This window comes from Globicephala melas, chromosome 9 (genome assembly GCF_963455315.2).
Source record: "Globicephala melas chromosome 9, mGloMel1.2, whole genome shotgun sequence".
Classification (NCBI taxonomy): Eukaryota; Metazoa; Chordata; class Mammalia; order Artiodactyla; family Delphinidae; genus Globicephala; species Globicephala melas.
In genome coordinates this window covers 42,341,785-42,361,457 of record NC_083322.1, presented here as the reverse complement: position 1 = coordinate 42,361,457, position 19,673 = coordinate 42,341,785, and the positions used below count along the sequence as shown (strand labels likewise).

The 19,673-nt window shown below is 39.6% G+C and overlaps 1 pseudogene; it reads right to left on the bottom strand.

The window, feature by feature from the left end:
• Positions 1 to 12,418: 12,418 nt before the first annotated feature.
• On the bottom strand, positions 12,419 to 13,428 carry LOC115853552 (purine nucleoside phosphorylase pseudogene; annotated as a pseudogene).
• Between the last annotated feature and the right edge of the window lie 6,245 nt (positions 13,429 to 19,673).

The following is a 19,673-nucleotide window of genomic DNA, read 5'->3' as shown; positions in this document are numbered from 1 at the left end:
ATATTGTTCTGTTCTGCTAACTTCAGGTTGTTCTGTTAATGACTACATCCTTTCTACTCAAAGTGTGGTCCACGAGCAGCAATGTCAACATCAGAACCTCAGGCCCCACCTCAGATAAATTATTCAGTTTAGTGTAGAGAATCCCAGAAAGATGGCCCATGCATGATGCTATTTGGTTACAGAAAGCTTAATTGTGAGACATCTAATTTATTATAGGGCCACTCTAGGACTAGAATTCCTGGGGATTTCCATCTAGGATGATAATTTGATCACCCTTATTGTGCACTTCTCTCTAACTCATGTGCATCCAAGTGACTGAGAAACATAATAGAGATCCCTGGATCTTGGCAAGGGTACTATTCAGAATTCAGAATTTTGGAAATTCTAGAGAGTAGGCAAATGGGGTTAAGGTATTGGCAAGCTCTTACATATTACCATGTACAAGGGGAAAATACACCTGGGAAATAAGTGGACGTAAATACTTAGCAGAATTCTAAGCTAGAAGGGATATGGGTGGGAGCAAGAGTGGGCTACAAGAGAGAAAGAAATTGACCATGATTCAAGGAGTGTACCAGGATTGAGACTATGATTCTCACTCCAAAGTTATACTTGGATGCTTTTCTGAGGATAGAGGAGAGGTGTGGGAAAAGGGGTCTGAATCAGCTACTTTTAGTTTGCACATAACACAGAGAAAATTCTTTAGCATGTCTATGCCATATCTTCTTCTGCTCTTGTATGTAAGAATAAACAAATAAAAACCACCAAATGAAAAGATTTAGCTGTTCAACAGAAGGGGAATAGAGGTAAGGAACTGGGATAAAAATGAATGAGATTCCAGATGACACTGTAGGAAAAATATGTTAGAAAAGAAATATTCAATATCAGTAAAGCACTGTTTCAGATAATAAGCTCAATTCATGCATTTTAAAAAACACTGTGGAGGCAGTCACTAGCCAGTTGAATGATGAAGGAAACTGAGAAGCTGATAAAAGCTGAGCACAAAACATTGTCTCAAACTCAGAGGAAAAAATAAAAGTAAGAATATAATAATAAGGAAAATGGCAAGAGACTAGGAAAAATGATCCAGGAGATCCAACACACATGATATGCAAAAGAGCAAAAAGAGAAGCAAAATCAAAGAAATAATTGAATAAATGTCCTAAGCTGAAGAAAAATTTGAATCTTCACCAGGAAATAGACTGTCAAATATCAGATGAGATTAATAATAAAAAGAAAAGAAATCTTGCTTTACAACACAAAAGAAGTCTCTTATAGAAGAAAAAAAAATCTCAGGATAAAACCAAATTTCTTGTTTACAGCATTGAATACTAAATGAAAGTGGAACATTTCAGTGAGATTCTCAAGGGAAAGTTTGCATAGCTTTTGAAGGGAAAAATTCTATACTCGCCACTATTTACTTAATTAGTAAAATCATTAAGATACTCTCAGATGCGCAAGGACTCATACCCTTCCAGAAAATGTTCCTCAGGAAATAACTGTGCCATTTAAAAAATAATAATAACTCAGGAAAAATGAAGATGTGGTATAAACGCATAGATATAAAATAATGAAACTACTTAAAACTCGACTTACTGTCCAAATAATTATTGTAAATATGTTTTCTCCCCATAGGAAGCATGGCTTATTTTATTTTTCTCTTTAAAAACAAATTTTTTTTTTTAATCAAAGACCTAGCAGGTTGTTTTAAAACATACACACTGACCAAATAAATGAAGTTAACATTCATTCCTTGTTTCTACTACCATAATCTGAACTAAGATCCAGTGGTAAAAATGTTTTTATTTTTAACAGTTTTAACATGGTTTTGCAACCTCGTAAAAGTGTAAAAACAATTTTTGAAAAATAATAAATTAATTAATACGATTGTTCATAATGGTAATCTGAATGTAAGTTCTCAGATTATCCTAATTAAAACTACTAGCAGGAAAAGGGAAAAGATACACTATAGACACATCCTACAGTTTGCAGCTTGCCTAGTTGACATCAATGGATACTATTTCCAATCATAATATGGAAAATAGGCTAAGAGAACTTGATTTCTTATTGAAATAGAAACATTAAATGCTAATTACAGAATAGCAAATACATATAAAAAGATGCTAGAAAGAAACACATATGTGATGTGACAAAAGCTGTTTGCTTAGAAAAGTTCAAGCCTGATATCCTGTCCTCAAGGTAGATTTTATCTTCAATGGCCAAAGCTGAAGAACTGAAAGTGACATTGATCTTGACTGAACTGGTGGGTGGGCCAAACTTCGATGAGTTACGTGACGGTCACTCCCAACATGGGTGTCAGTGCAATGTGGGCTCTGGAATGTGTTGGTCCTTCTCAGACCTGCTCCCTTACTGCCTCCTTGTGGCCCAGTGAGAGGCCCTATTCTAGAACTGTGTATTCACAAATTCATCATTACAAAGAAATTTTCCTGTTTAAAAAAGAAAACAAACTGGACACCCAACAGGGAAATACAGGTGTGCAAGTAATATTTGGTGGGCACCACTGATTTGCATCAATGTTCCTGTATTGTCTTTTTAAATACATAAATCACACTAATCTTTTAAAAATAAAAGTGTTTAAAGTCATCTTGACATTTCTTCCTTTAAGTGTAAAGAGGAATTCGTGTTTCCTGAGATGGGGGAATGTGAATGTGAGCATTCTCTCTCTTTGTATCAACACAAGACAGAACTCTGATGCATCACTTGATCAGGGAGAGCTTGGAAGCCAGAAGCTAAGTTTACGAATTGCCTAGTTGCTAAGGAAGACTTCTAGAGACCAAGAGAGGGATAAAAACATAACTGGTCACAGCAACAAATCAAATAACAAATAGGAGCAAAACTTTGCAATTCAAGTTGATGCACATTTTTGCAATTTCTGGAAACTTCTTTTGTAACCTTGTTTTAGATGCAGAGCTGTCCCCAGTGCTTATTTTGAAGAAAGTTTCAGATGTAGTTTTGTATACACTATTGTGAGTCCAGAACATCATCTCTGCCAGAGACCTTTGCACTGTTAAGTCTCATTGGTTACCGCAAAACTGAAGCTCTTGGAACTCCTGAGAAAAATTCTAAGCATCAGCAAAGTGATGCTTAGAATTTATAACAAAATAACAAAAGTATTTTGAAGAGCAGGAAATATTTCCTGATTTGAAAACTTATGTCCACACAAAATTCTTCACATTTGGGTTTATAGCAGATTTTTTCATAATTACAAAAACTTGGAAGCAACCAAGATGTCCTTTAGTAGGTTAATGGATGATTAAGCTATGGTACACCTGGACAAAGGAATATTATTCAGCAGTAAAAAGAAAACACAACAGTGGTTGTCAGGGGTTAGGGGGAAGAGAGGGATGAATAGACAGAACACGGAGGACTTTTAGGGCAGTGAAACTACTCTGTATGATACTATAATGGTGGATACGTGTGCCATTACACCTTTGTCCAAGCCCATAGAATATACAACACCAAGAGTGAATCTGAATTAAACTATGGACTTTCGGTAACTATAATGTGTCAGTGTGTGTTCATCAACTGTAACAAATGTACCATGCTGGTGGGGGAATGTTGATAGTGGGAGAGGCTGAGCATGTGAGGATAAGAGGTGTATGGGAACTCTCTGCATTTTCCACTCAGTTTTAATGTGACTCTAAAACGGCTCCAAAAAATTAAGTCTATTTTTAAAAATATCAAGCATCAGCAAGTGATCAGAAGTGTTTTGAAGAGCAGGAGATATTTCCAAGATCCTCTGCATTTATGTCACTGGCAGCTACCTTGCTAACACTTCTCAACTCAAGAGTACAGACACCATGGCTATGGGGTCAACATGAGTTATTTTAGTTTATCAGTTTATTAACATCAGATATATAACCTTGAGCACATCATTTTAAACTTGTTTCTTCTCTCCTTCATAGGATTGTTGTAATGATAAAAGAGGTAATGCTATCCTGACAGACAAGTTCAATAAAGAGTAATTATTGTGATTTTTGTCATTACTTAATACATCCCAAAAGAATTTTATGGTTAGTAGTAGGGAAATTTGAAAGAGAAGGGAAGAGTCAATGATTTTTTTGTACCTATCACACACATATATACATGCACACACCCCTTTCCTATAGCTGGCTCATTAAAAATCCAGTGCATTTATGGCAATACCTTCCCACAAAAAAAGTCATCATATATCAAATCTGATGGAACAGTTAATGGTTCAGAGTGAAAGCCCAAGCACTTTAGTTCTATTTTCCTGAGATGTTAATCTATTCATCAGTTTACGTAAAGAAAGAAAATAAATAAATGAGAAAATAGAAAAAATGTAAGGAAGGAAAAAACGTGTTATGAAATTTGTTCATAAATAATAAAAGTGTGGTTTGTATGGGAAAGGAAAAATGATGTGCAGGTATAAAACGTTGTTACTTACAAAAAGGGATGGTTTTTCTCCTCATTAAACCTTTTGCTACTATGGAAACCTTTTGTGTTGAGGTTTTGGAATTTTTTAAAACTTTAAAAATATTTACTAATTATCTTGCTCCAGAATTTATTTTTAATATTTTTTAAAACCTGGATTTTAAGGAGGACCTTCAAGGTGGCGGAGGAGTAAGACGTGGAAATCACCTTCCTCCCCACAAATACATCAAAAATACATCTACATGTGGAACAACTCCTACAGAACACCTACTGAACGCTGGCAGAAGACCTCAGACTTCCCAAAAGGTTAAGAAACTCCCCCAGGTACCTGGGTAGGGCAAAAGAAAAAACAGAGACAAAAGAAAAGGGATGGGACCTGCACCTCTGGGAGGGAGCTGTGAAGGAGGAGAAGTTTCCAAACACTAGGAAGCCCCTTCACTGGCAGAGACAGGGGGTGGCGGGGGGAAGCTTCGGAGCCACGGAGGAGAGTACAGCAACAGGGGTTCAGAGGGCAAAGTGGAGAGATTCCCGCACAGAGGATCGGTGCCGACCAGCACTCACCAGCCTGAAAGGCTTGTCTTCTCACCCACCGCGGCAGGAGGGGGCTGGGAGCTGAGGCTCGGGCTTCAGAGGTCAGATCCCATGGAAAGAACTGGGGTTGGCTGCGTGAACACAGCCTGAAGGGGGCTAGTGCGCCACAGCTAGCTGGGAGAGAGTCTGGGAAAAAGTCTGGACCTGCCTAAGAGTGAAGAGACCATTGTTTCAGGGTGTGCAAGGAGAAGGGATTCAGAGCACCACCTAAAGGAGCTCCAGAGACAGGCATGAGCTGTGGCTATCAACACAGACACCAGAGATGGGCATGAAATGCTAAAGTTGCTGCTGCAGCCACCAAGAAGCCTGTGTGTAAGAACAGGTCACGATCCACACCTCCCCTCCCAGGAACCTGTGCAGCCCACCACTGCCAGGGTCCTGGGATCCAGGGACAACTTCCCGGGGACAACTTTCCTCAGGCTGTTGCAACCTCACACCGGCCTCTGCTGCCTCAGGCTCGCCCTGCATTCCATACCCCACCCTCCCCGCCAGCCTGAGTGAGCCAGAGCCCCCTAATCAGCTGCTGCTTTAACCCCGTCCTGTCTGGGTAAAGAACAGATACCAGAGGGAGACCTCCATGCAAAGGCAGGGCCAAATCCCAAGCTGAACCCCAGGAGCTGTGCGAACAAAGAAGAGAAAGGGAAATCTCTCCCAGCAGCCTCAGGAGCAGTGGATTAAATCTCCACAATCAACCTGATGTACCCTGCATCTGTGGAATACCTGAAGAGACAACGAATCATCCCAAAATTGAGGTGGTGGAATTTGGGAGCCACCGTAGACTTGGGGTTTGTTGTATGTGACTGATTAGTTTCTGATTTATAAGTTTATCTTAGTTTAGTTTTTAGTGCTTGTTATCATTGGTGGATTTGTTTATTGGTTTGGTTTCTCTCTTCTTTATTATTATTATTATTATTATATTTTTTAATTTTTTAATTTTAATTATTTATTTTTTTCCTTCTTTCTTTTTTTTTTTCCTTCTTTTCTTTTTTCTTCTGAGCCGTGGGGCTGACCAGGTCTTGGTGCTCTGGCTGGGTGTCAGGCCTGAGGCTCTGAGGTGGGAGAGCCGAGTTCAGGACTCTGGGCCAAAAGAGACTTCCCAGCCCCACATAATATCAATAGGCGAGAGCTCTCCCAGGTATCTTGGTCTCAACGCTAAGACCCAGCTCCACTCAATGACCAGCAAGCTACAGTGCTGGACACTCCATGCCAAACAACTAGCAACACAGGAATACAACCCCACCCATTAGCAGAGAGGCTGCCTAAAATCATAATAAGTTCACAGACACCCCAAAATACACCACCAGACGTGGTCCTGCCCACTAGAAAGACAAGATCCAGCCTCATCCACCAGAACACAGTTACCAGTCACCACCACCAAGAAGCCTACACAATCCACTGAACGAACCTTAACCACTGAGGACAGGCACCAAAGACAATGGGAACTACAAACCTGCAGTCTGCAAAAAGGAGACCCCAAACACAGTAAGTAAAGCAAAATGAGAAGACAGAGAAATACACAGCAGATTAGGGAGCAAGGTAAAAACCAAACTAATGAAGAGGAAATAGGCAGTCTACCTGGAAAAGAATTCAGAATAATGATAGTAAAGATGTTCTAAAATCTTGGAAATAGGATGGAGAAAATACAAGAAACGTTTAACAAGGACACAGAAGAACTAAAGAGCAAACTAACAATGATGAGCAACCCAATAAATGAAATTAAAAATTCTCTAGAAGGAATCAATAGCAGAATAACTGAGGCAGAAGAACGGATAAGTGACCTGGACGATAAAATAGTGGAGATAACAACCACAGAGCAGAATAAAGAAAAAAGAATGAAAAGATGAGGACAGTATCACAGACCTTTGGGACAACATTAAATGCACCAACATTCAAATTATAGGGGTTAGAAGAAAAAGAGAAAGAGAAAGGGACTGAGAAATTATTTGAAGAGATTATAGTTGAAAACTTCCCTAATATGGGAAAGGACATAGTCAATCAAGTCCAGGAATCACAGAGAGTCCCATACAGGATAAATCCAAGGAGAAACACACAAGACACATATTAATCAAAGTATCGAAAATTAAATGCAAAGAAAAAATATTAAAAGCAGCAAGGGAAAAGCAACAAATAACATACAAGGGAATCCCCATAAGGTTAACAGCTGATCTTTCAGCAGAAACTTTGCAAGCCAGTAGGGAGTGGCAGGACACATTTAAAGTGATGAAAGGGGAAAACGTACACCAAACATAACTCTGTCCAGCAAGGATCTCATTCAGATTCAATGGGGAAATTAAAACCAACAGACAAGTAAAAGCTAAGAGAATTCAGCACCAGCAAACTAGCTTTACAACAAATGCTAAAGGAATTTCTCTAGGCAGGAAACACAAGAGAAGGAAAAGACATGCAATAACAAACCCAAAACATTTAAGAAAATAGTAATAGGAATGGATTAAAATACAAGAATGGATTTGAATGGATACAAATACAAGACCCGTATATATGCTGGCTACAAGAGACCCACTTCAGACCTAGGGACATATACAGACTGAAAGTGAGGGGATGGAAAAAGATATTCCATACAAATGGAAATCAAAAGAAAGCTTGAGTAGCAATACTCATACCAGATTAAATAGACTTTAAAATAAAGAATGATACAAGAGACAAGGAAGGACACTACATAATGATCAAGGGATCAAGCCAAGAAGAAGATATAACAATTATAAATATTTATGTGCCCAACATAGAAGCACCCCAATGCATAAGGCAAATAAAAGCCATAAAAGGGGAAAACAACAGTAACACAATCATAGTAGGGGATTTTAACACCCCACTTTCGCCAATGGACAGATCATCCAAAATGAAAATAAATAAGGAAACACAAGCTTTAAATGATACATTAAACAAGATGGACTTAATTGATATTTATAAGACATTCCATCCAAAAACAACAGAATACACTTTCTTCTCAAGTGCTCATGGAACATTCTCCAGGATAGATCATATCTTGGGTCACAAATCAAGTCTTGGTAATTTTAAGAAAACTGAAATCATATCAGGGGTCTTTTTTGACCACAATGCTATGAGACAATATATCAATTACAGGAAAAAACTGTAAAAAATACAAACACATGGAGGCTAAACAATATGCTACTAAATAACCAAGAGATCACTGAAGGAATCAAAGAGGCAGTCAAAAAATACCTAGAAGCAAATGACAATGAAATCACAGTGGCCCAAAACCTATGGGATGCAGCAAAAGCAGTTTTAAGAGGGAAGTTTATAGCAATACAATCCTACCTCAAGAAATAAGAAACATCTCAATTAAACAACCTAACCTTCCACCTAAAGCAATTAGAAAAGAAGAACAAAAAAAATCCAGAAATTAACAGAAGGAAAGAAATCATAAATATCAGATCAGAAATAAGTGATAAAGAAATGAAGGAAACAATAGCAAAGATCAATAAAACTAAAAGCTGCTTCTTTGAGAAAATAAACAAAATTGATAAACCATTAGCCAGAATCATCAAGAAAAAAAGGGAGAAGACTCAAATCAATAGAATTAGAAATGAAAATGGAGAAGTAACAACCGACACTGCAGAAATACAAAGGATCATGAGAGATTACTACAAGCAACTCTATGCCAATAAAATGGACAACCTGGAAGAAACAGACAAATTCTTAGAAAAGCACAACCTTCCAAGACTGAACCAGGAAGAAATAGAAAATATAAAAAGACAAATCACAAGCACTGAAATTGAAACTGTGATTAAAAATCTTCCAACAAACAAAAGCCCAGGACCAGATGGTTTCACAGGCAAATTCTATCAAAAATTTAGAGAAGAGCTAACAACTATCCTTCTCAAACTCTTCCAAAATATAGCAGAGGGAGGAACACTCACAAACTCATTTTATGAGGCCACCAACACCCTGATACCAAAACCAGACAAAGATGTCACAAAAAAAGAAACCTACAGACCAATATCACTGATGAACATAGATGCAAAAATCCTCAACAAAATACTAGCAAACAGAATCCAACAGCACATTAAAAGGATCATACACCATGATCAAGTTGGGTTTATCCCAGGAATGCAAGGATTCTTCAATATATGCAAGTCAATCAATGTGATAGAGCATATTAACAAATTGAAGGAGAAAGACCATATGATAACCTCAATAGATGCAGAAAAAGCTTTTGACAAAATTCAACACCAATTTGTGATAAAAACTCTCCAGAAAGTAGGCTTAGAGGGAACTTACCTCAACATAATAAAGGCCATATATGACAAACCCACTGCCAACATCATTCTCAATGGTGAAAAACTGAAACCATTTCCACTAAGATCAGGAACAAGACAAGGCTGCCCACTCTCACCACTATTATTCAACATAGTTTTGGAAGTTTTAGCCACAGCAATCAGAGAAGAAAAAGAAATAAAAGGAATCCAAATTGCAAAAGAAGAAGTAAAGCTGTCACTGTTTGCAGATGACATGATACTATTCATAGAGGATCCTAAAGATGCTACCAGAAAACTACTAGAGCTGATCAATGAATCTGGTAAAGTAGCAGGATACAAAATTAATGCACAGAAATCTCTTGCATTCCTATACACTAATGATGAAAAATCTGAAAATGAAATTAAGGAGACACTCCCATTTACCACTGCAACAAAAAGAATAAAGTAGCTAGGAATAAACCTACCTAAGGAGACAAAAGTCCTGTATGCAGAAAACTATAAGACTCTGATGGAAGAAATTAAAAATGGTACAAACAGATGGAGAGATATACCATGTTCTTGGATTGGAAGAATCAACATTGTGAAAATTACTATACTACCCAAAGCAATCCACAGTTTCAATGCACTCCCTATCAAACTACCAATGGCATTTTTCACAGAACTAGAACAAAAATTTCACAATTTGTATGGAAACACATCACTAATCATTAGAGAAAGGCAAATGAAAACTATAATGAGGTATCATCTCACACCAGTCAGAATGGCCATCATCAAAAAATCTACAAACAATAAATGCTGGAGAGGGTGTGGAGAAAAGGGAACCCTCTTGCACTGTTGCTGGGAATATAAATTGATACAGCCACTACGGAGAACAGTATGGAGGTTCCTTAAAAAATAGAAATAGAACTACCATCCCAGCAATCCTACTACTGGGCATATACCCTGAGAAAACCATAATTCTAAAAGAGTCATGTACCACAATGTTCATTACAGCTCTATTTACAATAGCCAGGACATGGAAACAACCTAAGTGTCCATCATCAGATGAATGGATAAAGAAGATGTGGCACATATATACAATGGAATATTACTCAGCCATAAGAAGAAACGAAATTGAGTTATTTGTAGTGAGGGGGGTGGCCCTAGAGTCTGTCATACAGAGTGAAGTAAGTCAGAAAGAGTAAAACACATACTGTATGCTAACACATAAATATGGAATCTGAAAAAAAAAATGTTCTGAAAAACCTAGGGGCAAGAAAGGAATAAAGACACAGACGTAGAGAATGGACTTGAGGACACGGGGAGGGGGAAGGGTAAGCTGGAACGAAGTGAGAGAGTGGCATTGACATATATACAGTACCAAATGTAAAATAGCTAGCTAGTGGGAAGCAGCTGCATAGCACAGGGAGACTCCAAAGTCACATGATCATTCCATCATCTAGAATGTCATTAAGCCCCATTTGCAATTTGATATAGCCATTAATATATCAAAATTGCTTCTTAAATAAAAGTGCCTTTATTTGTGTTAATTTATCTACCTTTTATGAATTATGCTTTCATAGTACTTTTAACTTCTCTTATTATTTTTTTTTTATTATTATTTTTTATTTTTTTTTTTTTGCGGTACGCAGGCCTCTCACTGTTGCAGCCTCTCCCGTTGTGGAGCACAGGCTCCGGAAGCGCAGGCCCAGCGGCCATGGCTCACGGGCCCAGCCGCTCCGCGGCATGTGGGATCTTCCCGGACCGGGGCACAAACCCGTGTTCCCTGCATCGGCAGGCGGACTCTCAACCACTGCGCCACCAGGGAAGTCCGACTATTCTGAATGTACACAGCAGTTTCATTTGTAATAGCTCAAACTGAAAACAACCCAAGTGTTCATTACAAGTGAACAGTACACAAAATATGGTATATCCATATAATGGAATACTACTTAGAAATAAAATAGAATGCACTACTGATACACACAACAATGTAGATGAATCCTAAAATAATTAACCTGAGTGAAATAAAACAGACAAAAAACTTTCAGACTTTATGATTCTACTTATATAATATTCTAGGAAAATCAAACTAATCTACAATGACAGAAACTAGGTCATTGTTTTCCTGAAGAATGGGGTTGTCTCGGTATGGCCAGGATGGATGGATTCCAAGGGAAGACAAAGAAACTTTTGGAGTAATAAGTATATTATTTGTACTGTAGTGATGGTTTTATGGGTGAATATATATGTCAAAACTTATCAAAGTGTACACTTTAAACATGTGTAGTTTATTGTGTCACAATTATATTGCAATCAATTTGCTAAAAACACTGTTAAGAACTGAATAGGCAATGAAACACAGGTAGAAAACATTTCAAATGTGTGTATCTGACAAAGGAATTGTAACCAGAATATACTTAGTTTAAAAATCTTCTATATCTAAAAAAAAAAAAAATTAAAAACATCCTTTAAATGGGCAAAATTTTAAACAGATATTTCACAAAAGAAGATATATAAATGGCCAATGCTAAGTGTATGAAAAGATGCTGAAATTTTCCATCATCCTGGAAATGCCAATTAAAACCACGATACGTATGACTACATACCCAGTACAATGACTACAGTAAAAACACGGGCAGTCCAATGTTAGCAAAAATATGGAGCTACTAGAAATCTCACACATTGCTGGTGGAAGTGTAAAATGGAAATAATTTTTCGGAAGTGATTGGAAATTTCTAATGAAGTTAACTTTACTTCTTTTTGTTTTCATCTTTCTCTTTATTCTCAAAATATGATATTATAAAAGTCCAAAATGAATAGGCTGTTCCTTGTGTGGTCTCCAGTGCTTTGAGGCAGAACTGAGCCCCCAGAAATGTGAGAGGATCATCTCAGGAAGCTAGCAGTAGCTACTGTGCTGAATTCGACGGCCCCAAGTCAAACCCTGGGCATATCCTTGGATGTACGGTAGGGCTTGGGCTCTGGTTCTTGAAGAGGAATGGGGGTGGAAATCATTTTGAGATGACAACTGAGCAGAAGAGGACTCAGCACCAGAGGGTCTGGTGGGACAAGTAGGGAAGGCAACACTCCTTTCTGCCACTACCTAAGGGCAGAGGCAAGTGATTCCAGCAAGAGGCCAAAGTAGGTAGCAGCTCCTCGGATCCCATAAGGGAGAGGCCAGACCACTCCAGGGCTGGTTAACTGGCATCATAAGGCAGTGGAATGCTAGCCAGAAGAATGAAGACAAACTGTTCCAATTTCTGAGGAGCTTGCTTCCCAGCCTCTAGTACTTTCTCATGATTGGCCTCCTCCTAGCTTTTATAATCCAAGATGACCTTGTTATTGATGAGGGAGAGGCCAAAGACTCAAAGCCCACAGTGCCTTGAAACTATAACATCTGGTACTGTGCTCATGCCAACAGCATCCACGCCCAGCTTCTGCAACAGATGACACTCTGCCACAGTCTCAAAACTGGGGCCCCCTACCATCACGTAGGTGCCTTCCTGTAACTCTCTGTTCCCGCATTTGTTTCCAGGTACTATGAGCCTTCTGCTTCATATCCTGGTCATAAGTGTCAGACATGGCAGGGAAACTAACTCCAAACCTCTCACCACTGGGCCCTCTGAGAGGGTTCTCACTGCAGAAACAAGATAGGTTGATGTGATCAAGGATCAGCCTGATATCTCCAACCTCAGACTTGGAGTTGAGCTCTCCAGATGCACTGATGACCACTAGGGTGTCCACACCCAGAAGCCGGAAAACCCTCACTGGGAATGTCACCTTCCAGAGCAGGTAGACTTCATACATGTGGAACCTGCCCTGCATCATCACACAGGCTCTGCCATTCAAAATCCCAAACACCAGTCAACCAGCATGACCTGGCACTGTACTTTTGAGAGTTTGGTATTTGGTTGTAGTCAAAGATCTGGGCCTGAGTTAATCTGTCAGTCAGACCTCCTAACCCAGAACCACAGATCACTGCCACTTGAGGTCCATGTTTGGTGTAAGACGAAAGCCATTTTGCAGTGTTCTGATAACCTTCATATGTGAATCTAGACTCTAGGATGGGAATCTGTGACAAGCATGTGGGCTGAGAAGACCTCTTCCCTGTACGTGGGTAGGGGAGCAGACTCCCTCTAACCTCGCTCCATAATGCCTGCGTGCGGACGCGCGCATGCACGCACACCAGCTCCTTTTGCCATGTCATCTTTATGCCTGGGATATTCACCCATAGGAATTTGCTTAAAAGAGATAAAAACATTTGTGCACAGAAAGTCTTTTTTTACAAGAATGGTCATAGCAGGGATTTTTTTGGTGTTTTATATTAAAAATTAACTGATATTAATATGAACATATGCATGGCTGATATATTTGAGAAAATTCTGAAATTTTCCTTCTTCATTTTTTCTTTTTTGTAATTGAAATAGAACTGACATTTAACATTATTAGTTTCAGGTGTACAATATAATGATTTGATATTTGTATATAGAGCAAAACAATCACCGCAGTAAGTCTAGTTAGTATCCATCACCACTCTCTTGTGATAAGAACTTTAAAGACTTATTCTCTTAGCAACTTTCAAATATACTATACAATATTATTAGCTACAGTTACAATGCTCTACATTATATCCCCATGACATTTATTTCATAACTGGAAGTTTGTGCCTTTTGACCACCTTCACCCATCTCACCCACTCCCACTCCCCAACCACCTCACCCCTAATTCTGGCAACCACAAGTCTCTTCTTCATATGTATGAATTTGTTTTGTTTTGTTTTTTAGATTCCACATATATGTGAGATGATACAGTATCTGTCTTTCTCTGTCTGACTTATTTCACTTAGCATAATGCCTTCAAAGTCCATCCATGTTGCTGCAAATGGCTAGATTTTCTCCTTTATGGATGAATAATATTCCATTCATAGCAGTTTTATTCACCATACTCTAGAACTAGAAACAGCCCAAATGTCTATCTTCAGGAGATCGAATAAACAAATTGCGATATATTCATACAATGAAATATAACTCAACAATAAACAGGAATATACTACTGAAATATGCAATAACATGAATGAATCTCAAAAACACACTGAGCAGGGGCTTCCCTGGTGGCGCACTGGTTGAGAGTCCTGCCGATGCAGGGGACACGGGTTCGTGTCCCGGTCTGGGAAGATCCCACATGCTGCGGAGCGGCTGGGCCCGTGAGCCATGGCCACTGAGCCTGCACGTCCGGAGCCTGTGCTCTGCAACCGGAGAGGCCGCAACAGTGAGAGGCCCGTGTACCACAAAACAACAACAACAACACGCTGAGCAAAAGAAGCTATACATAAAAGGATATACTGTTAGGTTTCATATAAATGAGGTGCTAGAAAAGGCAAAACTCATTTATGGTACTAGAAATTAAAAAGTGGCTACTTCTGTTAAGTGTGGGGCAGGAGTTGACCCCAGACATTTGGGGGATGATGGACATACATATTCTATATCTTGTTTGAGGTAGTGTTGCATGAATGTATACAATTGTTAAAACTCACTAAACTGTATGTAAATTAGACCTCAGTTGAAATAAAGAAGAAAAACCAGTGAGTTAATCTCCAGATAACAATAAGACAAAGGAATACTCCCAGTGGAAATGAGTCTTCAGATTGTGTTTTAGATGAAATGACCCCTGAGAACCCATAACAATTGATTCTAAGCCCAGCCAAACTATCATTCAAACAAATAAAGGCTCTTTGAGATATGAAGTGACTCAGAAGTGTTTTTCTTCTCAACATATATTGGGGAGTTGATTAAAATATTCTCTAGCAAAATGAGAATGTAATTAAGAAAGACATGATATCTTAAAAAACAGTGAATCCAAAGTAGGAGCATAATAGAAGAAAGCTCCCAAATTAACAGTTTTATGGAGATGTAGACTGATCTGTACAGACTGGAGGATGAGGAGAGAGAATTCCAACAGGGAGGTGTCTGGAAAAGAGGTGGATTCTTGAGACGTACGATTTAGAACAACTTAAGGAGGAGATAAATGTTAATTGTGTATGAAAAAAAAAGGTCATCAATCTTAAACTTTAAGGAATATAGCCCCTATATGCTCAAATAAAACAACTGTGGCAATTCTTGAAGTATTTAAAGTAATTTTTCCCTTAATTTTAGAAGGATCCTCTAGAATCTAATAGTTCTTCTGTTTAAAAAAATAACAAATTCTGCAAATACTTCAGTTTCAAATCAACTTCTTTTCCTTCTGTTTAATTCATATAAAAATAAATTTCATACCTTCTTGCCAAAGATATTATATTATGTAAAGTATCATCCCATTGTTATGAAAATTACTTCTCAGACTATTTATCTAACCATACATCCTTCCATATGTATATATGCACAAAGAGCTGCCTGGAATCATGCCTATCTGATGTTCATTATATTTCTCAGTGGTGGAGTTTGGGTAACTTTTTTTTAACTCTCATTCTTACACATTTTTATAATGATTGAATTTTTACAATAAGAATGTATCATTTCCATAAAGACAAGGAAGAAAAAAGCTTTAATAAAGGAATCTTCACCAAAGTGTGAGAAATGTATTATAGCTTAAGGCTACATAGGGTGCTGTCATTTTAGCAGGGAAAATTCAAAAGCCAGTCTTCACAAGCATGGGAGCTGACAGGCTGCTCATCCATCTTTACTACTATACTACCTCAAGCTTGGCAATTGCCCTTGTAGCTATGGCCTCTCTCCCCCTTGATCTGAATGCCTTTCCTTGGAGGAAATTGTCATGACCACAAAACACTAACCCAATGTGCTTGGTGCAACAGAAACAACTGCTTAGTTGTTTTGCTCTCAATTCCCATAGAATTCAGAGAGATACAATAAACTCTTTAGAAGAGCAGAAGCAAAAATCCCTCCATCAGTTATTATCCCAACAGGGTTTAGATAACAACAAGAATAAATTTGAGATAATCACGCAAGAAAGTCCAAAAAATAAGAAAAGAAATGCATATGTCACAAACATATGCCTATTTGTTCAATGTGTTCCATCCTTATTTATCAACTATTAGCTTTTCTGACACTGTACCTGGTGCTGGGTATGTAGGGTAAACAGGGTAGACCTGCCTCTTGCCTACTTGTCACTTCAGTTTAGTGGGGAAAAGAGAAAATAATCAAGTGAGTAATTGAAAATTGTGGTCAGTGCTTTAAAGGAAACAAACAGCAGTTGTGATTTAAAAAAAAAAAAATAACAGGATGGTCAGAGAAGGTCTGTCTGGGAAGAGGTATTCATTAGAGATGAGAATTATAGAGTGAGAAGGACTGAGACATGCAAAAAAGGTGCAGTAGAGGGCTTTCCTTGCAGGAAGTGTGAGGACTCCAAGATGGGAAGGGGTTTGGTGAATTCAAGGACCTGATGCAGAGCCAGTGTGCCTGGATGGCTGTGAAGAAGGGGACCAGTGACCCCCAGATGAATGGCTGAAGACAACCGAGATGAGCAGTATAACTCAGAGTCAGCTTGTGACCTGAGCCGTCTTAAGAGGCTGGTCTCCGTTTCTATTTTCAGGGCTATTTTAGAGGATATTTCCTCTAAGTTTGCCATAGTGTGTTGAATGTCTTCCAGAACCTGTGAACATCACCTTGTTTGGAAAAAAGGGTCTTTGCAGATGTGATCAAGTTGAGAATCTCAGGATAAGATCATCCTGAGTTAGGGTGGGCCCTAAATTCAATGACAAGTGTCCTCAGAAAAGAAGGGGAGACCACACGGAGAAGGCCATGTGATGATGGAAGCAAACGTCGGTCAGGCTGCTACAAGCCAAGGAGGGCCTGGAGTCACCAGCAGCTGGAAGAGAAAAGCATGCATTCTCCTGTAGAGCCTTCAGAAGAAGCAAGAGCCTGCCCATACCTTGATTTGAACTTCTAGCACTCAAAACTATAAGAAAATAAATGTCCATTGTTTTAAGCCACATAGTTTGTGGTAATTTGTTACAAGCCCTAGGAAGCTAATAGAGTTGCTGACATTTCCACCTGTTTTCCTTTCTCAGATCCTTTCTCTCTCAGAATGACCTGGAAGCAGCAGGTGATAAGATGCAAAAGGAGAGACAACAAAGCTCCCTAGAACGAGAGGTTTGGCTTAATCCACCCACCCTTCATAGGGGCACCAGCATTGTCCTCAGGGCACAGCCCAAGACCACCTAGCCCTGGTTTATCAATCCCTTTCGCCCAGTGTATTTCGTGGTCTCTAGCTCTTATAGATGCTTGGATATGAAAGACTCTCTTTTTAATGCTCTGGGATCACAGTATTTCCCCCCACCTCCTTTTTCTAACCATGATTTAAACAATTTCTGTTAAATCTCTCAGGAAAATGGGTTTTGTTTTTGCATTGTTTTGTTTTATACATCCTCCCATCCCCTTCAGGATGTTGTCCATGTTTGACTTTAGACTCACCTCAGGAAGAAAGATTTTGGCTTCACGGTCTTGGGGCAGAGGTTTCAATTCCAGTTCTCTGAAGTGGCATCTACCTCCCCAAAGGAACAATATAATCACTTTTAATGCCGCCATGGACCATTCTATGTGAAGTCTTATTGTTCCTGCTGGCTGGTTTGCCAGAGCCCTGTGCTCCTCTGGGAACCCATCAAGGAGTACTCCTCTCTGCAGAGACATGAAAGGGGCCTCAGACACATCTTCTTGTCTCTGCAGGGAGGTCTCATGTGACTCAGGGACAGAACTGCCTTCTGTGGAACATGGTGAAGGTGGTCAAATGGGTAGGAAGCTACCTCCTCTAATAGTGGGGGGAGTGGGCTTAGTCTGCCCAGCAGGACTCTAACTGCCTGGCTGGAAGGCAGGGTTTCTCACCAAGAATGGAGGTGCACACGGAGCCAGGAGTGGAGTGAGGGAATGACAGCAATAAACCAGGTAAAGAAGGGATGAAACATCAGAGGGTGTGGCCTGGGCTATGAAACCAGGACTCCAAGTTGGGGGGAGAGCAAGAGAAAGGAGGTACGTATAGTCAGAAAGGACTCCACAGACAACGTGGAGGAAGGCTGTTGTCCACAGCTCAGTCCTTGGTACCAACCTCCCTGTCACATTGCTAAGCCAGCTAGAGTCCAGGCACCAGAGCAGAAGACCAGAGAAGCCTAAGGTCTTCACGTTCTTTTCACCTGGGCTATCTATTTGCACGTGTCCAATGACAGGGGCTTGCTCACCTACCTTCTCTGTAGGCTAAACCTTAACCAAACCAAATGTTAGAACCTTAAACCTTTAAGACAATACATTAAGCTGTAAACTCACCTAATTGTTCTCTGAAGTTTTTGGACCCAGCTATAGTTGGTGACATAGAACACCAACAATCCAAACCCCATCAGAGAGAACATTCTAAATTGCCTTCTTTTCCTTCACCTTTCCAGAAGTTCCCAGACCTGATTGCACAGCAGAATTACCTGGGAGAGCTTCTTAAATTAAACAGCCTCAAGGCTTATCTTTACCTGAGTACATGGGAGTAGGGCCTAGAAATATACATTTTGAACACATGGTCCCCATGCATTCTGAAATGAATTGTCCAGTGAGAATTGGGTTTTGGGAACCACTGTCCCTACTGGGATGGCCTTGGGAGTGAGACCCTGTCTCAGTCATATATATCCTCACACTCACCCCCTGGCCTAATACATGGAACATGGGAGACCCCACAGTGCTTTTCGTCCTGAACTGAACTAATAAATGCTGATGTGAAGTGCAGTCAAGATGCTTTGGGGAACACCTGCAAGAATTAATTATACTAAGGGCCATTTAAACAGAGTATCAAAAGATAAGCAGAAGATTGGCAGGCAAATTTGGGGTGGAGGATAAAGAACTTCCCAAATAAGTGCTTACAAATAAAGGATATGGAAGAAGTTGGGGGACAGGGGCTGGAGTGGGCTTTGGGGACACCCTGCCCTGCTGTTTCTCATTAGACACTGAAATATGTGAGGCCGACTCAGCCAGGAGAGTCCCTGCGTTCAGCCATAGGGACTGATTGTAGGAAGCTTGTGATCTATACCTCTTTGACCTCTTCAAGCCTCAGATATCACAGAAGGGAAGGGAGGAGATGGGAGGGGATTGTGAAAAGGGAAAGGAGAGAAGAAGGAAAGGAGGGAGGGAGGGAAAGAGGGAGGAAGGAAGGTGAGGAATGAACATTTATTGGGCATCTATTCTGGGCAAAGTGCTTTCCTACAGCGTATTTTGTTTAATCCTCATGACAAGCTTATGAGACAGCTATTACTAGCAATACTCTATACATGTGCAAACCAGGTTAAACGTGTCCAATATCACACAAGGATTTGCGTTTCCTGGGTGGATGTCTGCTAAAACAGTTTGCTCCAGATAGACACAATTTTAGTGATCATCTTCGATTGTGTGATAAGAGGCTGGTTTGCATTTTCCTGTTACCAGCGGTGATTATTAAATGCTAATATTCCATTGTCTTAGAATGCAAGAT